We start from the raw sequence: 25,455 nt of genomic DNA on the forward strand, positions 1-25,455 counted from the left end.
TTTTCAAAATCTTTTTATTGAAAATTTCACAGGATAACAAATATAGAAATACAGGTTCAAGCATAGTCAATCAGTAATGATATAACAAGACAAATTCTGGAGCCTACCAGAAGATTAACAGGAGGTTCATGAATCTCAGTTTCCTGAGTACATGCTATGTACTGACAACAAGGGTTCTAACATTCATCAAGAAAAAAAATCGAAGATGGGGTGACATATATGCATAAATCAAACAAGCAATAACTGTTTCTACGCACATGTCTAAGGACGTTTTCTATATTTGTCCCAGAGGGCCTGAAAGGTTATGTTAAGCATCCATCTTGTTTCTGTCAGCCATCTTAATATTCACAAACTTCCATTTCACAATATGTACAGTTTGAACATCCCTTTAACTTCTCAGATAACTGTCTCAACATGAGATTCTTCTAACTCGTGTGTTCTCACACACTTATCTATAACCTTCACACTGTTTCTCAGCATCTTTTAGCTACAGAAGGAATTATGTATCTTTTCTTATATTAATTCAGCTAGCTTAGAACAAAGAACAATAGCGTTTTTGTCTTGACCAGCTGTAATCGTCTTGATGTCTACTGCGCATGTCTTATTCTGTATGACGTGAAATATCCTATATCAATTGCTTTGTAATAACTCAATACAATTAGTTCTCGAAGGACGCCATGGTGTGTGTGTGGTTTTATTTGTCCTTTGAGAATTGATTCCAGATATATCTGAATTTATACAATACATTTGATCTAAGGTCTGAGAGGTTGAAGGGACCACCCTAGACACAGGATTAACCCTTACAGAACTGAGGGCTCGTCCCGGGATGGATGTTTATTTACCCTTAATGGACGTGGAAAGCTGCTACTTTTAACGGCTCGGTAAGTGAATTCTATTCTTATTGAGTGAAATTGACTTGCCGGAGTCCAGGTGTCAGGTGTGTGACTTGGCTTCCATCCCACAGAGATTGCTGTTGGGTTATAGAACCTCTCATAAGTATACATAAGTTGACCGGTCATGACCTTGGAGGTCATATAGTGTTTTGGGGACACTTGTAAAGGTTTTGGTGACCTTAAAAGAAAAGATCTTGGCGATCTTAGAAGAATAGGTTTTGGGGACCTAGAAAAATTTACAGAGTACTCTAGAGTTTTAGTTCTGTTCGGGACAGAACTGGTGACTGATGATCAATGTATTGTGTAAACTTTGTGTATGATTGTATAACTGCTTTTGCTTTAAAAGTATCACGCTGAATGAATTGCGCTGAGTGTGTATATGTGGACTGCTATTTTGTTTCCAGAACCAAAAGGCATACTTGGTGAGTAGTATTCCCGGAGGTTATAAAGTTATAATTTGGGTAAAGCTATTTTGTGAAAGGTAAACAGATTAATGTACATTGCAAGTTAAATTCATCTGTGGTTTAAATTTGTCTGAAACAAAACAGCAGGTCCATGAGCAAGATTGTGTGTTTATTGTATGTCTGAAATACTCTTGAACTTGTTCCAAATTTATTCTGTTACAGTCTTGAAGTGATTGTAGCTGTATTAGTATAAAAAAAAAGTATCACGGACAGTACTGATTTCTTTTTGGTAAAGGAATCTAGGTTGAGGTATTGTCTAATTGTCTGATTCACACCGTTGTCTGATTGTCTGCACCGCTAGGTGGCAGTCAAGCAAGGTAAATTGTTTTGCTTTCATAGGAAAATTAAATGTACGGAGCAATATCTAGTTAACCCTTGGGTGGTTCATATGGCAGGATGGACAGAAAGCCGGTTTGGGTGTTCTGACAATTTTGGATCCATTATTGATCCAGACTTTCCAGGGTAATCTCAAACCCCATTTAGTGGTCCGAGTCAAACAAATGATTACTGAATGGTCAACACTTTCTAGAACTGACTTTGGTAAAGCTCTTTCACAGAAAGATGCAGCGGGCTGTTTTGATATACCAAAGCCGTTTTCTGTCTCCACACAAAATTTCCAAGGGAATACGAAGGGGAACTTTAGAGGCAGAGGAAATTTTAGAGGCAGATTTAAAGGCATAAATGGAAGAGGGATGAGTCGCTCTAGAAACAATGGATGTTTCAATTGCGGTGCTGAGGATCACTGGGTGAGTCAGTGTCCTCACCCCACCCCTTCTCAGACTCCCGATTCCAGCTCTGTCCCTAACCAGACACAACAACCACAGGCATCCATCCAACAAGGTCCAACATTTCCAATCAAATGGGGAAATCAACAACAATGATGGGGCCCGGAGGGTAGTGTCCCAGCTTTTCCTTTTGTCTCAGATGATTTCACTGACAGTCCAATGGTTGCTATTTCAATAAATGGGAGACTCCTCCCCTATCTCGTTGATAGCGGGGCCACTAAGAGTACTATTTGTGAAGATCATTTCAGAGGCAAATGGGAACCAGCGGAACCCTCTTTGGGAATTAATGGGATACTGACAAAAACATATAGGAATCCACCCCTACCAATAGAAGATGATGAAGGGTACACCATATGCACACATTCTTTCAGGATAATACCAAGGTGTCCTGTAAATTTGTTGGGAAGAGACTTGTTTGGGCCACTAGGAATCACAATTAGAACCAACTCAGAAGGAGGTCTAGACATTTCCTCAGATAAAATCACTATAGTAGCATGCAAACCAGGTTTTTTGATGCTGTCACAAGAAAATAGTGAAGAAGATTTTGAGGATATAGACCCCCAGGTCTGGTCTACATCAGATCTGGATGTAGGACTTGTTTCATGCACACCATACAAGGCCACTCTCAAAGAAGGTGCATTTCCTATCTATCATAAACAGTATCCACTTTCTAAAGAAAAGATGGATGGCATAGTGCCAATGGTGAAAAAGTTTCTGCAGGATGGAATCCTGGAGGAAATTATTTCTCCATACAACACACCTGTTAACCCTGTAAAGAAGCCGGATGGCTCCTTTAGATTTGTACAGGACTTGAGGGCCATAAATGACCTCATAGTCCCAATAGCACCCATTGTACCTGATGTTCCATCTCTACTGTCCTCCATTCCAGCAACAGCCAAATGTTTTACTGTGATTGATTTAAAGAATGCTTTTTTCTCTGTCCTTGTAGACAAGGAGACAAGGCCACTCTTTGCTTTTACTGTGTCGATTGACCAACACAATCGCCAGTTTACCTGGTGTAGAATGCCCCAGGGATATATAGACTCACCTGTGGTCTATTCTATAGTACTCCAAGCCACCCTCAGGCCTTGGACTGCCCCTCATGGTTCTGTACTGTTGCAATATGTTGATGATCTTTTGATTTGTAGTTCTTCAGAGGAGGACTGCCGAGCTGATAGCCTATCCTTATTGAAATGGTTACATACGTGTGGTCACAAAGTGTCTAAGAAAAAATTACAATGGTGTAAACAGGAGGTTGAGTACCTAGAGTTTGTGCTGTCTCCGGGAGTTAGGAAAGTCAGTCACAAAAGAACTGTTGCTATAGTGGGTCTGCCCTGCCCACTTACCAAGAAAGACCTGCTAACCTTTCTTGGAATGATTGGTTACTGCCGCCAATGGATACCTGACTGTTCTTTCTATGACAATATATTGAGACAAGCAACCCTCTCTGAAATGTCTGATATTGTAAAATGGTCTGATGAAATGTTAAATGCTTTTACCATGTTGAAAAGTGCAATGGTTACCAGCCCGAGCCTCGGCCTCCCTGATTTTAGCAAAATGTTTCACTTGTTTGCTAGGGAAAATTGCAGAACCATGGCAGGAGTACTGGCCCAGGAACATGGTGGGAGACTGCGCCCTGTAGCTTTTTTCTCAAAGGTGGTTCCAGTACAGGTGCAAGGCATGCCTGCTTGTCTTAGAGCGTTGGCTTCTTGTTCTATGGTCGCAGAGTTGGCAGCACCATTTACCTTGGGCCATAACACTACTTTATACACCTCACACAGCGTTACCACACTCCTCAAAACTTTACATACTCAGCATATGTCAGCACAAAGATCGAGTGGGTATGAAGTCATCCTCCTGTCCAATCCAAACCTGAAAATAAAAAGTTCAAACATAAACTCTGGCCCAGCTCCAATTTTGAATGCCTTATTAGGTCTTAAAGGAGAACAGGATGACTTACCACCACCTCATGACTGTATACAATCAATACATCAGGACACTTCACCTAGAGCAGATATGCTTTCAGTACCAATTCCTACTGCACAAACAGTTTTTGTTGATGGCTCTTGCAGCAGACCAAGTGATAATGTCTATCATGCAGGATATGCTGTTGTCCAACTGCCGGATACTGTCCTCGAGGCCAATCCAATACCCTATCAGTCTGCACAAGCTGCTGAATAGATAGCATTAACCCGTGCATGCCAGCTGTTTGCAGGAAAAGAAGTAAACATTTACACTGATTCCAGGTATGCTCATGGTGTGGTTTGGGACCATGGTGTAATATGGCTTCGCAGAGGATATGTGGCAGCAGATGGAAAGAGCATCTCACACTCTGACCTAGTCACAGCATTACTAGATGCAATTCAGTTGCCTTCAAAACTAGCTATCATGCACTGTAAGGCACATACAGGCCAAATGACTGATATAGCCAAAGGTAATGCACTAGGTGACAGAATAGCTAAAGAAGCTGCATCTACACAAAAGGCAAACATTCAAATGCCCATGCTAACACCTCAGCCATGTTCCCTGAAAGAGACACATTGGCTCATGGAACTACAGGCTTTTGCCACCCCTGATGATATTGCGCAATGGAACTGTGATGGGATGGTACAAAAGGATCCTAAAACAGGATTAATCTGCAAAGAGAGGAAGCCGTGTATTCCTGTTGCTAGCGCCCCCCTGTTCATTGCACAATACCATGGACTGGGTCACAAGGGATGGCATGCCACATGTGAACTTCTAGATGCAGATTTTTTCATTGCAGGATTACCTAATCTAGTCAAAGCTTTTGTAAGGAGATGTGTCACTTGCATTAGGAACAATCCAACAAACCCAAAGAAATCAAAGCATGAACATCTTGAGTACCCAACAACACCGTTTACCCATTTACAGATAGACTTTACACATATGCCCAAAGAAGGAAAGAAACAACAATATCTTTTGGTTATCGTGGACATAATGTCACGCTGGCCCGAAATTTTTGTCACCAACAATGAAAACGCACAAACTGTAGTGAAGATCCTCACACAGGAAATTATTCTGTCAGGGAAATAGCCGCAGTTTTGTGAGACACGTTCGTGTTAACGCGCGTCGGCGCCTACACAAGCGCAAAGTAGTTTTTAGACGTACGACCGACGCGACGTCTAACCGGGCGGGCTTACGCGGTGATGCCACGAATACGCAACGTACCAGACGTAGGCGTACGATCGCTCCGACGCGCCCGCGGCGTGACCCGGCCAGTTCCCCTATTTAAACGTTCGCCTGACACTCCTGCATTGCTGGATTATCGTCAGCTCTCCTGAGAACCTGTACCTGTGCTTCCTGTTACCTGATCTTCTGTGCACCGACCCGGCTTGTCTGACCCGTTCCTGTTGTCTTCCTGGCTCCGACTCTTGGCTTGTACCTGACGTTCCAGATCTGCTTCCTGAACCCGACCTCGGCCTGTCTTGACCACTCTCTGGACTTCCGCTGCCTATTCTCGGATCTCCTAAGCACGGTTGCCCATCCAGGCTTGTCCATCTGCTACCTGGCCTCTACTATTGCTACCCGGCAACCCGTGCCACTGTGGGCACTACATCCCTGTGCCAACTTCAGGGTTGTGCTGCGCTCGGCCGCAAGGGGAGCCCTCTCAGCATTTCGGCCTCATCCTAGACTCTGACAGTATAATCCAGCCATGACAGAGGTCGACAGAGGTGACTCCCCATTGGAGGCCGTCCTACGAGAACTCACGGCCCTTGCTCCAGCTATTCAGGAGCTCCGAGAGAAACATCACCGGCTGGAGGAGCGCCTGCAACATCCGCCTGAACCACCCACCTGCTCTGGTCAAGTTCCGGTGTCTACAATTTCAGCAGTCCTAGAACCACGAGTCCCAGTTCCAGAACACTTCTTCGGGGACCGGAGAAAATTCAGATCTTTCAGAAACTCATGTTTCCTCTACTTTTCCCTGCAACCTCAGACCTTTGCTTCAGAGACAACCAAGGTGGGATTCACCATCTCATTACTGAGGGACGATCCCCAGATGTGGGCCCATGGCCTGCTGGAACAATGCAGCCCTTGTGTGAATACCCTGGACCTGTTCTTTGAAGCCATGGCCCGCTTGTACGATGACCCTTTCCGGACAGCCACAGCCGAGGCAGCCTTGCATACTCTTCGCCAGGATGGGCGACCTGCAGAGGACTATTCAGTGGAGTTCCGTACCTGGAGCTCTGACTCTGGCTGGAATGAGGCGGCCCTCAAATTTCAATATCGTATGGGGTTGTCCGAAGCTCTCAAGGATGAGTTGGCCAGACTAAAGATCCCCACTACGCTCGAAGAACTCATCCAACTCGCCATCCAGCTTGACAGGCGTTTACGGGAACGTCAGCTAGAACGCTCTCAGACTGCGTGCTCCATCCAGGCCCCACCTCCAGCCTGCCCAGCAGTATCCCCCGTTCTGAGGGGCATTCCTCGTCCCGCTTTAACCTTTGAAAAGAGACTCCTCCGTCGTCAGGCACATCTCTGTTTTTACTGTGGGGGATCAGGACATTTCATTAGCAACTGCCCTACAAGGCCGAGTAAGCCAGCTCCAAACACTCCTTCCCATCTTCAGGTAGCAATGACAGTTTCTGCCCACATCGCTCTTCCAGTTACGTTGATGGTGGCGGGCAGCAGGATCCCCCTACAAGCAATCATTGACTCCGGAGCCTGTAGTTGCTTCCTGGACCTAACCTTGGCCAGGAGTCTGGCTCTCCCACTGAATCGCAAGGAACAGAGACTGACCGTCCGTTTGGCCGATGGCTCTTTACCTAGTTCAGGTCTTGTCACCCAGGAAACTAGTCCCATCCTGACAATCACCGGTTCGGGTCACCAAGAATTCCTTAAATTCGACATTCTGAGCTCCCCGATGTTCCCTGTTATCCTAGGGATCCCTTGGCTACAAGCTCACAACCCCCAGATCAATTGGCTCACAAGGGCGGTTTCCTTCACATCGGCCTATTGCCAGCAGCACTGTCTGGACTCCACCCCTCACGAATTGCCCGGCTGTTTGACCGTGCAACCCGCTCCCGGTCCGGCTTCTCGCATACCAACAGTCTACCAGGAATTCAGAGACGTTTTTGATAAAAGGAGAGCCGATACCCTACCTCCGCACCGCCCCTATGACTGCCCCATTGAATTACTACCTGGGGCCCCCATTCCTTTTGGTCGGATATTCCCCCTTTCGGAGACGGAACTGGAAGCTCTACGACTGTACATTGACGAAAACCTGGCCAAGGGATTCATTCGTCCCTCTTCATCCCCTGCCGGAGCAGGTATCTTCTTTGTGGAGAAGAAGGATAAGACCCTAAGACCATGTGTGGACTATCGGGACTTAAATAATATTACCCTCAAAAACCGGTATCCTCTTCCGCTTATCCCTGAACTCCTTCAAAGATTCCGTACCTCTCGTGTCTTTACAAAACTTGACCTACGTGGGGCTTATAATCTTGTCCGTATCCGGGAAGGGGACGAATGGAAGACTGCGTTCAGAACAAGATTCGGTCACTTCGAATATCTGGTCATGCCCTTTGGGTTATGTAACGCCCCGGCAACCTTTCAACATTTTATCAATGATATTTTTCGGGAGTACCTTGACCACTTTGTTGTCGCCTACCTTGACGACATCCTGATTTTCTCACCCTCACTAGAGCTTCATAGAGTACATGTCAAGAAAGTACTACATATTCTTAGAACTCATGGGTTATATGCCAAAGCCGAAAAGTGTGACTTTGAAAAGGAATCTATCCATTTCTTGGGACTTATTATTTCCACAGGGGGAATCGCCATGGACCCGCAGAAGGTGAAATCCATTCTGGACTGGCCCGCTCCTGCTGACAAGAAGGGTGTACAGAGGTTTATTGGCTTCGCAAACTTTTATCGAAGGTTCATACGGGGCTTCTCCACCATCGTAGCTCCCATCACTGTGACTACTCGCCAGCACACCAAGTTTCACTGGTCCCCAGAAGCTCAGTCCGCTTTCGATCAGCTCAAGACCCTATTTACCTCCGCGCCCATCCTGCGACACCCAGATCCCGCCTTACCCTTCGTACTAGAAGTTGATGCCTCGGAGGTGGCCACCGGGGCGATCTTATCCCAACGCCAAGGTCCCAAAGCCTTACTGCACCCTGTAGCCTTCTTCTCTCGGAAGATGAGTCCCCCAGAGAAGAACTATGATGTAGGGGACCGGGAACTTCTAGCGATCAAGACCGCCCTTGAAGAATGGAGGTACCTCCTAGAGGGCGCCGCTCACCCCATTTTAATTTTCACAGATCATAAGAACCTGGAGTATCTCCGTACGGCCAGACGCCTAAGACCCCGACAGGCCCGGTGGGCCTTGTTCTTTTCAAGATTTCATTTCCATATTACCTACCGCCCAGGATCTAAAAACAGCAAAGCGGATGCCTTATCTAGAATGTTCCCCGACACTCCTGGGGGGGCCCCACCTAGTACAATTTTATCCTCCCAGAATTTCCTGTTAATACAACCAGACCTGAAATCTTCTATTGAACTGGCTACTAGACAGTGCACGGAGACCGAAGCTTCCACCCTGAGGAGTCAAGGAGGGCTTCTATGGCACCAGGACAAGGTTTTTGTTCCCCAGCAGGTCAGGCTACTAGTACTGAAGACCCTCCACGATCACCCACTTGCAGGCCATTTTGGAGTGCGGAAGACGACAGACCTTGTACGGCGGTCCCTATGGTGGCCTACCTTAAAGGCGGACTGTAAGGCATACGTAGATTCCTGCACCATCTGCCAGCGCAACAAAGGACCTAACACCAGATCCTGGGGTCTATTAAGACCGCTGCCAGTCCCGGAGAAACCATGGAAAGAAATTTCCATGGATTTTATTGTGGAACTACCGCCCTCTGAAGGATTTACGGCCATCTTGGTGGTCGTAGATCGCCTGTCCAAGATGGCACATTTCTTGCCGCTTAAAGGGACTCCCTCTGCCCTGGATACAGCAAAAACTTTTGTTAAAGAGGTTGTCCGGTTACACGGGGTACCTGATAGTATAGTATCTGACAGAGGGGTTCAATTCACCTCTAAATTTTGGAAGGAACTGTGCAAATTGCTTTCAATTAAGATTTGTCTATCATCTGCCTACCACCCACAGAGTAACGGACAAACCGAAAGAACTAATCAAACACTAGAGCAGTACCTGCGATGCTTCTGCTCCTTCTCCCAGGACGATTGGGCCTCCTTGCTACCTTGTGCGGAATTCGCCTATAATAACTCCGTGCACGCCTCCACCAACCAGTCACCCTTCTGGGCAAACTACGGATTCCACCCTTCATTCCTGCCTAACACCATCCCTGAGTCATCCGTCCCGGCAGTTCAAGACCGAGTAAAATTTATTCACTCGAACTATCTAATACTCCAAAACACCATGAGAAGGGCCCAGGAGGAATATAAGAAGCAGTATGACAGAAGGAAGCGAGCCAACCCCATCTTTAAGACAGGGGATAAGGTGTGGCTTTCAGCAGCAAATCTCAGACTGCCTTGTCCTTCCCGGAAACTGGGACCTAAATTTCTGGGTCCTTTTGAAATCAAACGAGAGATTAATCCCGTAGCCTTTGAACTTGTTTTACCTGACTCGTTTAAGATCCATCCTATATTTCATGTCTCCCTCCTTAAACCTGTTACCTTTAGTCCATTTTCAGGAAGAGAAGAAATGCCTCCGCCTCCGGTTCGGGTTGGTGAAGAAACCGAATACGAAGTTGAGTCCATCCTCGACTGTCGTCGAAGAGGTAGGACCATTCAGTTTTTAATTAAATGGAAAGGGTATCCTGCTGAAGAGAACTCGTGGGAGCCTGCCGATCACGTACATGCTCCTGAACTTTTACGAAGGTTCCGCACCCGACACCCTGAAAAGTGGGCTCGGTTGGGCATCCGGAGGCTGCCCCTTGGGGGGGGGCACTGTCAGGGAAATAGCCGCAGTTTTGTGAGACACGTTCGTGTTAACGCGCGTCGGCGCCTACACAAGCGCAAAGTAGTTTTTAGACGTACGACCGACGCGACGTCTAACCGGGCGGGCTTACGCGGTGATGCCACGAATACGCAACGTACCAGACGTAGGCGTACGATCGCTCCGACGCGCCCGCGGCGTGACCCGGCCAGTTCCCCTATTTAAACGTTCGCCTGACACTCCTGCATTGCTGGATTATCGTCAGCTCTCCTGAGAACCTGTACCTGTGCTTCCTGTTACCTGATCTTCTGTGCACCGACCCGGCTTGTCTGACCCGTTCCTGTTGTCTTCCTGGCTCCGACTCTTGGCTTGTACCTGACGTTCCAGATCTGCTTCCTGAACCCGACCTCGGCCTGTCTTGACCACTCTCTGGACTTCCGCTGCCTATTCTCGGATCTCCTAAGCACGGTTGCCCATCCAGGCTTGTCCATCTGCTACCTGGCCTCTACTATTGCTACCCGGCAACCCGTGCCACTGTGGGCACTACATCCCTGTGCCAACTTCAGGGTTGTGCTGCGCTCGGCCGCAAGGGGAGCCCTCTCAGCATTTCGGCCTCATCCTAGACTCTGACATATTCCTAGATGGGGGTGTCCATTGCAAATAAATTCAGACAATGGCCCAGCTTTCACAGCTAAAATATGCCAAGATCTTGTAAAAGTACTAAAAATAGACTGGAAATTTCACATCCCCTACCATCCACAGAGTTCAGGAATTGTAGAAAGAATGAATAGAACAATTAAAGACAGGATAAGGAAAGCTACGGGTGGGAACTTTGGCAAGTGGAAAAAAGTTCTCCCAGCTGTATTAGCTGAAATCAGAATGACCCCTCACAGTGTGACGGGTTATTCCCCCTTTGAGGTACTCATGGGTAGGCCATTCCCCACACCGTGGGCTAATCATCCCTTGATGGTAGAGAAAGGTGATTTGGAACAAATACAGGAGGAATATGTAAAAAAACTGATTGAAACTCTTGATATTGTCGAAAGAAGAGTTGCTCGCACCTCTCCTTCTTCTTCACAGGTACCAACCCACCCGTTCCAGGTCGGTGATCAAGTTGTGGTCCAGAGGCTTCAGAAAGGTCGAAAGCCGCAAGAGGTTCCATTCGGACCAGTGACCAAAGTGGTAGCCGTCACCAGGACCGCCATCCTTACAGAGGAAAGTCCTACTTGGATCCATGCCAGCAGAGTAAAGAAGGTTGATCTAAGCCCAGGAATTCAAGAAAGGCTGAAAAGAGGTGAAGCAGGTGTTTTAAGTCCTCAAAAGACAAGCACAGACATAAAGGACAGTGATGTCACTCATTTCACCACAGACTTCTGGGAAGGCCTTTTGCCTTCTGGTGATGTTTCTACTTCTGATCTTTGTCCCAGTGTGGATAATAACTAACTGTATTTTTCATCCTGAAGACTTAGGTGCCTTGAAACTCATATGTGGTAAAAGCGAAATACACACTAACCATACTGACTTTCACCTCAGAAATCGCAGTAAAAGAGATGTCTCTAATGAATTGATCAAAGAAACAAGTTTTTCTGGAAAAATGTTACTGTTAAAATTTAAATATGCTTACGCTAGAAAGTCAGGCTATGAAAAATGCTGGATTTGTAGTAAGTTGCACCCAGAAACTGCTAAAATCCCACTCTTAGCTGTCCCTCTGAACCTCAAGTCATTATTGGAAAATACTCTAGTCTTAAGTATTAAGAATGTCTCGGAAGGGTACCGCAATCAGAGTATTATGTTTTACACTTTAGGAAAGACACATGAACCTGAGTGCTGTGTTCAGTTAGGCAATACATCCAACGGAATAGGTATGTGTTCCAAGTCTGTATTTAACATTTCAAAGGGTATTCCCTTCCACACCAGTAACATTATCATGGGTCATATGTGTAGTTACAAAAATCAATCCCTTAACAACACCATTAGTGAACTTACTACATACAGGAACACAACATCTGGGATACTTGTGAGTAAACTTGTAAGTGCTGCATTTGAGGCTGGAACTGAGCCCCATTGTAGTTCTCTAAGAAGTTTTTCATTGGGAAACAATACATATGTATGCTGTGCTAAAATTTGTTACCCATGGATCCCCGCAGGAGTGAAAGGATGGTGTTATTTAGCACAGTTGGTACCAGTCATGTCAGCCCTAGGCCAGAATCAGGAACATCACATACAAGTTACTTCAAGTCCAGTACATAGGTTAACTTATAAATACAAGAGAGAAACCCCACCTATGTTTTCTACTTCAGATAAGTCATGGACATGGTTTCCATCCTGGACAGGATGGGGCATAACCATGATGGACAAATTAAATAACTACACTAGTTTAATAAATGATGTTATGGAAAAAAACTCCCAAGATATAGGACTACTCAATGTCGAGCTCAAAGCAATTAGAAGACAACTAGAGTTACACGAATTAGCTATTGAAAGCATGAGTGCAGCTCTGACAGGTTTATGCGAAATGACCCAAGATTATGAATGTTGTACATGGTTTCACAATACCAGCCTGGAAATCCCAGACTACTATGATGTTATTAATCAACACCGAACACAGGTAAATGAATTAATGAAACAAGCAAGGGACATAGGTAATTATGGATGGAACCCCTTTTCTAGTTTGGGTTTAGGTGGAATGTTTTCATGGTTAAAGGACATAGTGATTATGATTATCATAGTACTATTGTTAGGATTGATAGGCTACCTGATTTTCAAGCTTATTCTACTTTGTATTAGCAAGTGTACTACACCAGACCAACCTTCTCACGCATATACACAATATCTGCAGCTTTATGTAAAAGAATATAACAAACGTAGCAAGAACCGTAGATTTCAGGAGGCTGCGGATCTGTAGAAGTCATTCCATGACTTAAGAGGGGGTTGAAAGGTTATGTTAAGCATCCATCTTGTTTCTGTCAGCCATCTTAATATTCACAAACTTCCATTTCACAATATGTACAGTTTGAACACCCCTTTAACTTCTCAGATAACTGTCTCAACATGAGATTCTTCTAACTCGTGTGTTCTCACACACTTATCTATAACCTTCACACTGTTTCTCAGCATCTTTTAGCTACAGAAGGAATTATGTATCTTTTCTTATATTAATTCAGCTAGCTTAGAACAAAGAACAATAGCGTTTTTGTCTTGACCAGCTGTAATCGTCTTGATGTCTACTGCGCATGTCTTATTCTGTATGACGTGAAATATCCTATATCAATTGCTTTGTAATAACTCAATACAATTAGTTCTCGAAGGACGCCATGGTGTGTGTGTGGTTTTATTTGTCCTTTGAGAATTGATTCCAGATATATCTGAATTTATACAATACATTGGATCTAAGGTCTGAGAGGTTGAAGGGACCACCCTAGACACAGGATTAACCCTTACAGGGCCCATTTACGAAGAAAAGAATGCAATCTATTTTCCTGGTATGCTATCGTTTTTTCATATTCTTTTTTTTAAACTTTCTTTATTTATATCAGATATGGGAAAACAGAAAGAGGTAAGTGGGACTGTTACGGTGCTAATGTTGGTGAGAGAAATGTAAATTTTTTAGTTAAAAAAGAATATTTTATTAAGTATAGTAAAAACGATCAAAGGGGTACAATAAGATCAAAGTTCACAAAACTACAGATATTGATTTTCATACAAAACAGTGTGCACAATCCATCAATTTAGTTAAAATAACCATATTCTTGGCAGTTCAGATGGAAAATTCCCGACATGTTTTGCCTATTGTTAGGCTTCTTCAGGGGAGCCAATAATTGGTGGAAGAGAAATTATTTTGTTTAAAATACAAATGAGAAAATTCTCTGTGAATAGAAAAAAACAAAATTAATGGAGCCGGTCATGTGGAAAGAACACAGCCCAAATCCCCATCATAGCCCACCTGTCTCAAAAAATTAGTCAAAACAAAACGAAACAAGAAAATGTATATGTCTCATTAGAAGGTATGTGCAAAGTAATACCTACCAATCTCAAACAAATTCGCCTAATCCCTAAAGAGAAGACCCCACTCAGAATTTGGGGAGCGAGCCAATCATCCGGACCGCCAGAAAGGTGACTGCAGGAGACAATTTAAGCGGACAAACAGATCTGATATCGTACAAAGTTCACAAGGAGCTTAAAAAAGCTTCCATAGGGGTAATTAGTTAACTGAAGGGTTAAAGAGTCCATTTCAATAGAGGGTAGATTCAAGTCATACCTGTACTAATAGAGTATGAGGTGTATCACATATGGGAAACTGGAGATTGCACAGAGGGAAATCCTTAGAAGTGTTTTTGAAGCCCGTAAGGTGATCTGAGTTGTAATAAGGTAATTGGAGAAAAAAAAACAAAAGGGTAATGTTCAAGTATAGAAAAAAACCTTAAGATAAACAGAAAAGGGGGAATTAACTGAGTAGTATGCTCAAAGATGGTTTTTAATCAACTAAAATAGTTAATGCTTACCAAAAGCATGAGAAAGATGCAGACTCAGTTGTTGCTGTATAATACAGGTAACAGCATAAACACACCATATGGCAAATAGCTCCGGGGTTACACCGTTCAAGCTCTAAATGAGGCAGTTTGAAAGAATTGGTCTGGAGTATAAGAGAAGCCAAAACAGATTGTGAGAAAATATGGAAAAAGAGGAGAAATTGGAACAGCAGCACGGTCTGTGTGGACAGACGCTGTGCTTGTTCTATAGACTGACCTTACGGCGGGATCCTCTCTGATAGACTCTGCAGGGCGGACGTACCTGCGCAGTGGATGAACGCCTATTTATCTCCCTCAACATCCGGCGTCCTATCAACGACGCCGGATGTGAGCGGACAGTGAGTGCGGAACTGCGCATGCGTGCCACGCATGTGAGCCTACAATCCCCATAATGCTCTGCGGCGGCGTCTCCGTGACCATAGAGACCGGGACGCCGCGACAGGCAATAACGGGGATGACAGGAAAGACAATTGGAGGGCTCAAAGGAGCTCTGCATAAAATGCCAATCCAAGGACACAGCGACGTGCATGTGCTGGTATAGCAGCCCGCATGTTAACAGGTCCAGCTTCCACATAGCTGGACCTGTGTGTCCATACAGGCACCCATATCTGTGCGGAAGTAAAATGATCAGGCGCGCTCTTCCAAGAGGGGGTCTCCACAAGAGGGGGCGGACTTGGAATCAAAAGAGAAACGAAAAAGCTTGAGGTAATATAATAAAGCCAATATGAATTAGTCTAATAATTCACAGCCAAAAGATGGCTGTTCACAAAAAATATAGATACATTTTTCTGAGACAAGTGGACAAAAAGAAGGGGAAGGATTGTGCCTGTCGGCCGACTCCACAAAAATTCACATATTCGAAATAGAACAATAAACAAATAATTATTAAATTGAAAACATTCATAGCACTACAAAACAACAATGAAGATAACAGCTGCATTATTCAAAAAAGAGGGGCATGACGGTCAGCAATATTTGAAGTACTTTGTATAGATAAAGAATGGCTTGATCTAGTCAATTAATACATAACCCGAAAATTAAACCAACAGTTGTTATGTGATCCATAAGGTTGATAGTGCTCTACTTCAAACTGTATGAAAATGATATAAATTATATAATAAAATGTAGCCGAGGTAAGTATTCATAACCACAGACAAAAAGACTACACACAGACAAACGAATGGAACTAACATAACGACAAACAAACACACACACACACAAAAAAAAAAAAAAAAAGGGGGGGGGGGAAGGGGGGAGAAATTGAAAAATGGGAAAAAAGAAAAATAGAAGGGAAAGAAAAAATTATTAAGTATAGAAACTGACGATTTGGCGGGAAGGGGGTGGCCCTATTTCCACAGCTCAGGCACCCCACAGAAAATTCTATGGGATAAAGATTGAACATACTAGTTGTTGAATAATGTAAGAATAATTACAGAAAATGCTTATATGTAATGTATTCATTTAAGCCTGGATAATTAGTAGCTTCTAAGGTATATATCCATTGAGTTTCCAATTGAAGTAAACGCGTGTCGATCTCGCCTCCCCGAGCATGGATGGGTACATGTTCCAGAGCCGAGAAATACACACCGTTGGAGTCAAAATTATAGGAGTGGCCTATATGTCTGTTTAATGCTGTAGTGCATAATCGTTTAGATAGAGGCAACATGTGGTCTCTGATTCTTTTATAAAATGGGCGTTTGGTCTTTCCAATGTAAAAACAACCACAAGGGCAACTGGCAATATAGACAATCCCCACAGTTTTGCAGGTCACATTATACCTAATGGTGCGAGTAGAACCATAAGGCAGTGTGACTTGTGGTGATCCTGAAATGAAACGACAAATATCGCAGTGGCCGCATGGGTAGGTGCCGGTGCGATTGGGTTTTACAGGTCGATGAGTGTTGAAATGACTTGTAACTAATCGGTCTCTCATGGACTGGGATCTGCGGTAAGTAAGCTGAGGAAAAGGCTTAATATATTTATGAATTGTTGGATCCGCCATTAATAGGGGCCAATATTTATCCAAGATTGCTCTCATTTGATGATGTTGACGTGAATACTGTGTTATAATACGTAGAGGTGTGTTAGAGGTAGGTCTAGGTTTGGGGTAAATTAGATCACTTCTGTTTAATTTGAGTACTTTATTGTAAGTGCGTTTGAGTAATGCTTTACTATACCCACGTTGACTAAGTCGTGTGGTGAGATCCCGTGCAGCTGATTGGAAATCTGTATCCTGAGAACAATTGCGACGTAAACGAAGGTATTGGCTGTAGGGGATGCTATCTAGAAGTGGTCTAGGGTGGGCACTTGCGGCATGTAAAATGTTGTTACCCGCAGAGGGTTTACGATAAAGAGCTGAGTCAATAACGCCATTTTTGTCCAATTTAATATGTATGTCCAGGAAATTAACCTGGGTCTGACTGAATTCCATCGTGAATTTAAGATTAAATTGGTTGGTAGACAAATTATCGAATAATTCATGTAGTTCAATAAGGGAACCGGTCCATAGTAACAAAATGTCATCAATGTAACGGTACCAACCCAAGATGAACTGACACCAATCCCGGGATTGGTCCCCTGAAAAAATTTTGTCGTTTCCACCCCCCCAGGTACAGATTGGCGTAGGTAGGGGCACATTTGGTGCCCATAGCTACGCCCTGCACCTGGAGGTAGTGGGAACGATCAAACATAAAATAGTTGTGCATGAGGATGAACTCCAGAAGTTGGAGCACAAATTTATCATAACTTTGCGAGATGGAGCCCCGTTCTTGAAGAAAGGAATGCATGACTTGGATACCTGTTGAGTGCGGGATGGAATTATAAAGACACTCAACATCCAAAGCAACCAGCCATGTACCTGGGGGAAGTTGTTTACCATCTAAAATTCCTAATAGATCAATGGTATCCTTTACATAGGATGGCAAGGATAGTACATGCGGGAATAGATGTTTGTCGATTAGAGCACTAGCGTTCTCAGTCAGACACTGGCAACCTGATACTATAGGTCGACCCGGTGGATTAACTAAAGACTTATGCAATTTCGGTAACGAGTAAAATGTGGGGGTTTGTGGATTTTTTACATTTAAATTCTTCCATGTATTAAGGTCAATAGTACCATGTCGGTAAGCCCGAAAAATAAGATGATAATACTTAGTGATGGAATTGTCGATGATAAGTTGGGATATTGGACGATACCAGTCCCTATTATTGAGGATGTCCAGGCACATTTTTCTATATGCCTCTACATCCATAACGCATACATTACCACCCTTGTCAGCGGGTTTGATGATTATATCAGGGTTGATTTGAAGATTTTGAAGTGCCTGTCGATGTTTGAAAGGTAGGTTATGAGATTCTTGTGTATCCAAATTTAAATGCTTGATTTCAAGGGTTAATTGGCTCACAAAGGCCCAGATGTTGGGATTGCTTTGAAGCAAAGGAAAAGTTTTTGATTTTGGTTTAAACGTTGCCGGGGCAGAAAATAATACTCCCGGAGCTGATACACGAGGAATGGTTAAATCGGAAGACTGTTCATCCTCTGTGTTTCCCTCGTCCCATAGTGACATCAGGTCTTCCATAGCCCAAAGCTCATTGGACGATGGTTACACAGAGATAATACTAGGATCAGTTGTGCATTCAGTTTTATCATAAAGTATCTTGAAAAGAAGACGTCTAGCAAAAAGATGTATATCTTTAACAAATTGGAATTTGTCTAAATCGGTTGATGGACAGAAGGATAGACCAAATTTCAAAACTTCAATTTGTTCCTTAGTTAAGGAGACCGAGGATAGGTTCACAACCTCGAGATTCAGTGCATTTGTGAGTGGTGTAGTGAGGGTGGGTGTGATTTGGGTTCCGGGGTTTGAACAAAAAAAATAGGTGCAATACGGGGATCCGAGGATTGTGAGTGAGGTGGAAACATGGAAGAGAGTGCAGGTTCACTGGCTCTCCTGGATGAGAGTTCAGGGTGAATATGAGGGAGATGTGAGCTGGGTGCTGGGGTGCTAAGTGCATGGTGACTGGAAGGATCTAGTGATGTGGTTGGACGTGAATGAATGATGGGCATAGGAGTGGAGACATGTGTGCGATGTGCCTTAGGTGGGATCGCAGTGGATTGCTCTCCCAGGAATTTTTAAGTGAGTCACTTATTTTATTCATATTGGGGAAGATTTGAATCCTCAAACCCCATGGGACTACTTGATATTCAACATACTTTTCAAAGTAAACTTTATGCCAATGGGTTCTGGCATAAAGTTTACTTTGAAAAGTATGTTGAATATCAAGTAGTCCCATGGGGTTTGAGGATTCAAATCTTCCCCAATATGAATAAAATAAGTGACTCACTTAAAAATTCCTGGGAGAGCAATCTTCAATCTTGCTCTTTTCAAATGATGTCCATTTTGATTGATCAGTATACATTAGAACTGGAACAACTTGATACCCAGATTGCTTCCTGGTACGAGGATAACAATCTATTGCAAAATCCCATTCGTTTTACACAGCGCGAGAATAATTTACGCTCTTATCTCGAACAATATACACGGAACATTATAAGTGCTAAGGAAAATAAATTTCTCCGAGATAAATTGGCATATGAAAATCACTTTGCCTACAAATGGCAAAATTCTAATCAAACTACTCCCAAAAAAAAACCTTTCACTTCAAATGTTCCCCAAACAGATACATTGATTCCTAATACTGTTTCTTTCTCTTCTAGTACCTCCACATCCTATCGAGACTTAACCCAGGACAGGATTCCTAAGAAAAGGAAGGGAGACCGTCTGGATACGTCCACAGCTTCGTCACCTAGATCTACGGGAACGGTACACCAATCCACTGCGATCCCACCTAAGGCACATCGCACACAAGTCTCCACTCCTATGCCCATCATTCATTCACGTCCAACCACATCACTAGATCCTTCCAGTCACCATGCACCTAGCACCCCAGCACCCAGCTCACATCTCCCTCATATTCACCCTGAACTCTCATCCAGGAGAGCCAGTGAACCTGCACTCTCTTCCATGTTTCCACCTCACTCACAATCCTCGGATCCCCGTATTGCACCTATTTTTTTTGTTCAAACCCCGGAACCCAAATCACACCCACCCTCACTACACCACTCACAAATGCACTGAATCTCGAGGTTGTGAACCTATCCTCGGTCTCCTTAACTAAGGAACAAATTGAAGTTTTGAAATTTGGTCTATCCTTCTGTCCATCAACCGATTTAGACAAATTCCAATTTGTTAAAGATATACATCTTTTTGCTAGACGTCTTCTTTTCAAGATACTTTATGATAAAACTGAATGCACAACTGATCCTAGTATTATCTCTGTGGAACCATCGTCCAGTGAGCTTCGGGCTATGGAAGACCTGATGTCACTATGGGACGAGGGAAACACAGAGGATGAACAGTCTTCCGATTTAACCATTCCTCGTGTATCAGCTCCGGGAGTATTATTTTCTGCCCGGCAACGTTTAAACCAAAATCAAAAACTTTTCCTTTGCTTCAAAGCAATCCCAACATCTGGGCCTTTGTGAGCCAATTAACCCTTGAAATCAAGCATTTAAATTTGGATACACAAGAATCTCATAACCTACCTTTCAAACATCGACAGGCACTTCAAAATCTTCAAAACAACCCTGATATAATCATCAAACCCGCTGACAAGGGTGGTAATGTATGCGTTATGGATGTAGAGGCATATAGAAAAATGTGCCTGGACAATCTCAATAATAGGGACTGGTATCGTCCAATATCCCAACTTATCATCGACAATTCCATCACTAAGTATTATCATCTTATTTTTCGGGCTTACCGACATGGTACTATTGACCTTAATACATGGAAGTATTTAAATGTAAAAAATCCACAAACCACCACATTTTACTCGTTACCAAAATTGCATAAGTCTTTAGTTAATCCACCGGGTCGACCTATAGTATCAGGTTGCCAGTGTCTGACGGAGAACGCTAGTGCTCTAATCGACAAACATCTATTCCCGCATGTACTATCCTTGCCATCCTATGTAAAGGATACCATTGATCTATTAGGAATTTTAGATGGTAAACAACTTCCCCCAGGTACATGGCTGGTTGCTTTGGATGTTGAGTGTCTTTATAATTCCATCCCGCACTCAACAGGTATCCAAGTCATGCATTCCTTTCTTCAAGAACGGGGCTCCATCTCGCAAAGTTATGATAAATTTGTGCTCCAACTTCTGGAGTTCATCCTCACGCACAACTATTTTATGTTTGATCGTTCCCACTACCTCCAGGTGCAGGGCGTAGCTATGGGCACCAAATGTGCCCCTACCTACGCCAATCTGTACCTGGGGGGGTGGGAACGACAAATTTTTTCAGGGGACCAATCCCGGGATTGGTGTCAGTTCATCCTGGGTTGGTACCGTTACATTGATGACATTTTGTTACTATGGACCAGTTCCCTTATTGAACTACATGAATTCTTCGATAATTTGTCTACCAACCAATTTAATCTTAAATTCACGATGGAATTCAGTCAGACCCAGGTTAATTTCCTGGACATACATATTAAATTGGACAAAAATGGCGTTATTGACTCAGCTCTTTATCGTAAACCCTCTGCGGGTAACACCATTTTACATGCCGCAAGTGCCCACCCTAGACCACTTCTAGATAGCATCCCCTACAGCCAATACCTTCGTTTACGTCGCAATTGTTCTCAGGATACAGATTTCCAATCAGCTGCACGGGATCTCACCACACGACTTAGTCAACGTGGGTATAGTAAAGCATTACTCAAACGCACTTACAATAAATTACTCAAATTAAACAGAAGTGATCTAATTTACCCCAAACCTAGACCTACCTCTAACACACCTCTACGTATTATAACACAGTATTCACGTCAACATCATCAAATGAGAGCAATCTTGGATAAATATTGGCCCCTATTAATGGCGGATCCAACAATTCATAAATATATTAAGCCTTTTCCTCAGCTTACTTACCGCAGATCCCAGTCCATGAGAGACCGATTAGTTACAAGTCATTTCAACACTCATCGACCTGTAAAACCCAATCGCACCGGCACCTACCCATGCGGCCACTGCGATATTTGTCGTTTCATTTCAGGATCACCACAAGTCACACTGCCTAATGGTTCTACTCGCACCATTAGGTATAATGTGACCTGCAAAACTGTGGGGATTGTCTATATTGCCAGTTGCCCTTGTGGTTGTTTTTACATTGGAAAGACCAAACGCCCATTTTATAAAAGAATCAGAGACCACATGTTGCCTCTATCTAAACGATTATGCACTACAGCATTAAACAGACATATAGGCCACTCCCATAATTTTGACTCCAACGGTGTGTATTTCTCGGCTCTGGAACATGTACCCATCCATGCTCGGGAAGGCGAGATCGACACGCGTTTACTTCAATTGGAAACTCAATGGATATATACCTTAGAAGCTACTAATTATCCAGGCTTAAATGAATACATTACATATAAGCATTTTCTGTAATTATTCTTACATTATTCAACAACTAGTATGTTCAATCTTTATCCCATAGAATTTTCTGTGGGGTGCCTGAGCTGTGGAAATAGGGCCACCCACTTTCCGCCAAATCGTCAGTTTCTATACTTAATAATTTTTTCTTTCCCTTCTATTTTTCTTTTTTCCCATTTTTCAATTTCTCCCCCCTTTCCCCCCCCCCCTTTTTTTTTTTTTTTTTTTTTGTGTGTGTGTGTGTTTGTTTGTCGTTATGTTAGTTCCATTCGTTTGTCTGTGTGTAGTCTTTTTGTCTGTGGTTATGAATACTTACCTCGGCTACATTTTATTATATAATTTATATAATTTTCATACAGTTTGAAGTAGAGCACTATCAACTTTATGGATCACATAACAACTGTTGGTTTAATTTTCGGGTTATGTATTAATTGACTAGATCAAGCCATTCTTTATCTATACAAAGTACTTCAAATATTGCTGACCGTCATGCCCCTCTTTTTTGAATAATGCAGCTGTTATCTTCATTGTTGTTTTGTAGTGCTATGAATGTTTTCAATTTAATAATTATTTGTTTATTGTTCTATTTCGAATATGTGAATTTTTGTGGAGTCGGCCGACAGGCACAATCCTTCCCCTTCTTTTTGTCCACTTGTCTCAGAAAAATGTATCTATATTTTTTGTGAACAGCCATCTTTTGGCTGTGAATTATTAGACTAATTCATATTGGCTTTATTATATTACCTCAAGCTTTTTCGTTTCTCTTTTGATTCCAAGTCCGCCCCCTCTTGTGGAGACCCCCTCTTGGAAGAGCGCGCCTGATCATTTTACTTCCGCACAGATATGGGTGCCTGTATGGACACACAGGTCCAGCTATGTGGAAGCTGGACCTGTTAACATGCGGGCTGCTATACCAGCACATGCACGTCGCTGTGTCCTTGGATTGGCATTTTATGCAGAGCTCCTTTGAGCCCTCCAATTGTCTTTCCTGTCATCCCCGTTATTGCCTGTCGCGGCGTCCCGGTCTCTATGGTCACGGAGACGCCGCCGCAGAGCATTATGGGGATTGTAGGCTCACATGCGTGGCACGCATGCGCAGTTCCGCACTCACTGTCCGCTCACATCCGGCGTCGTTGATAGGACGCCGGATGTTGAGGGAGATAAATAGGCGTTCATCCACTGCGCAGGTACGTCCGCCCTGCAGAGTCTATCAGAGAGGATCCCGCCGTAAGGTCAATCTATAGAACAAGCACAGCGTCTGTCCACACAGACCGTGCTGCTGTTCCAATTTCTCCTCTTTTTGCATATTTTCTCACAATCTGTTTTGGCTTCTCTTATACTCCAGACCAATTCTTTCAAACTGCCTCATTTAGAGCTTGAACGGTGTAACCCCAGAGCTATTTGCCATATGGTGTGTTTATGCTGTTACCTGTATTATACAGCAACAACTGAGTCTGCATCTTTCTCATGCTTTTGGTAAGCATTAACTATTTTAGTTGATTAAAAACCATCTTTGAGCATACTGCTCAGTTAATTCCCCCTTTTCCGTTTATCTTAAGGTTTTTTTCTATACTTGAACATTACCCTTTTGTTTTTTTTTCTCCAATTACCTTATTACAACTCAGATCACCTTACGGGCTTCAAAAACACTTCTAAGGATTTCCCTCTGTGCAATCTCCAGTTTCCCATATGTGATACACCTCATACTCTATTAGTACAGGTATGACTTGAATCTACCCTCTATTGAAATGGACTCTTTAACCCTTCAGTTAACTAATTACCCCTATGGAAGCTTTTTTAAGCTCCTTGTGAACTTTGTACGATATCAGATCTGTTTGTCCGCTTAAATTGTCTCCTGCAGTCACCTTTCTGGCGGTCCGGATGATTGGCTCGCTCCCCAAATTCTGAGTGGGGTCTTCTCTTTAGGGATTAGGCGAATTTGTTTGAGATTGGTAGGTATTACTTTGCACATACCTTCTAATGAGACATATACATTTTCTTGTTTCGTTTTGTTTTGACTAATTTTTTGAGACAGGTGGGCTATGATGGGGATTTGGGCTGTGTTCTTTCCACATGACCGGCTCCATTAATTTTGTTTTTTTCTATTCACAGAGAATTTTCTCATTTGTATTTTAAACAAAATAATTTCTCTTCCACCAATTATTGGCTCCCCTGAAGAAGCCTAACAATAGGCGAAACATGTCGGGAATTTTCCATCTGAACTGCCAAGAATATGGTTATTTTAACTAAATTGATGGATTGTGCACACTGTTTTGTATGAAAATGAATATCTGTAGTTTTGTGAACTTTGATCTTATTGTACCCCTTTGATCGTTTTTACTATACTTAATAAAATATTCTTTTTTAACTAAAAAATTTATATTTCTCTCACCAACATTAGCACCGTAACAGTCCCACTTACCTCTTTCCGTTTTCCCATATCTGTTACAATTGGGATGAGGTGCGTTGATAACTCCTTGCCTAACCTAGCTTCTTCCATTCCCCCTTTATTTATATCACATGAGTCCAGAGGGGTGGAACAACAATTACGGGGAGCAAAGACATTCATTTCTCACATAAATATATCTTATATCCTATAGAGCATATTCCATTTTCCTCTTCTTTTATATAAATAAAACCAAATTATTTCATTTACACATTGCATATTCCAATTTATATATATTATCTATCTATTCCATTCTTATCCATTATAATTCTTATTTCCCCCAGTTATAACTCCCCCAGACTTCCCTCATCTTTTATCTATTTTCCCGTTGCCCAACTAACGGAAAGGAAAAAAAAAAATAATAATAAAAATAAACAAAAAAAGAAAAAGAAAAATTATTATTATTGTTTACCCCCATCCCCCACCCCTCCCTCCTCCCTCCTCCTCTCCCTCTCCTCTATCCCCTCACCCCCCCACAAGAGACAAGTACTTCCCAGCCCCCATAGGGGGGTTCAAACGCATTAGAGTACGTGCGGACTCACTCCTCTGCTATGTTCCCCATAAGATTCTTCCCTTCCTCAGAATTCATAAAAGAGTTCCAAGATCTCCAAGTTTCATCATATTGATCCTTTCTATCTTGGGCAGAGAGAACTAAGTCCTCAATGGCACCTACGTTTCTTACTCTATTTAGCCACATTGCAATTGAAGGTGGTCTGGGGTCTTTCCATCTGAGTGCAATTCCTACCTTAGCTGCATTAACTAGATGGCATATCACCGATTTCCTATATGTTTGTAAAGGTATTTCTGTACAGTGAAGCAAAAAAAAGGCCGGATCTTCTGGGATCTGGTATGATGTAAATTTTTGAGAGATCTTTTGTACTTCTAGCCAATATTGTTATATCTTAGGGCATTGCCAA

The 25,455-nt window shown here is 43.1% G+C and overlaps 3 long non-coding RNA genes across 3 annotated transcripts; 2 read left to right on the forward strand and 1 right to left on the reverse strand.

The window, feature by feature from the left end:
- The first annotated feature begins 322 nt into the window (after positions 1-322).
- LOC143933921 (uncharacterized) lies at positions 323-13,373 on the forward strand. Its single transcript, XR_013263171.1, has 2 exons — positions 323-881; positions 11,144-13,373. It is a non-coding gene; the product is annotated as an uncharacterized LOC143933921 (long non-coding RNA).
- Positions 13,374-13,706: 333 nt separating this feature from the next.
- Positions 13,707-15,140, reverse strand: LOC143933193 (uncharacterized). Its single transcript, XR_013263034.1, has 5 exons — positions 14,810-15,140; positions 14,566-14,696; positions 14,322-14,416; positions 14,090-14,180; positions 13,707-13,929 (listed from the first exon to the last, which is right to left on the reverse strand). It is a non-coding gene; the product is annotated as an uncharacterized LOC143933193 (long non-coding RNA).
- A 7,883-nt stretch (positions 15,141-23,023) lies between these two features.
- LOC143933194 (uncharacterized) lies at positions 23,024-24,859 on the forward strand. The gene is made up of 4 exons (XR_013263035.1): positions 23,024-23,568; positions 23,718-23,812; positions 23,954-24,044; positions 24,205-24,859. It is a non-coding gene; the product is annotated as an uncharacterized LOC143933194 (long non-coding RNA).
- Positions 24,860-25,455: the final 596 nt, after the last annotated feature.

The sequence above is a fragment of the Lithobates pipiens genome, unplaced genomic scaffold (genome assembly GCF_037356315.1).
Source record: "Lithobates pipiens isolate NorthernLeopardFrog02 unplaced genomic scaffold, aLitPip1_a1.2 Scaffold_27, whole genome shotgun sequence".
NCBI lineage: Eukaryota > Metazoa > Chordata > Amphibia > Anura > Ranidae > Lithobates > Lithobates pipiens.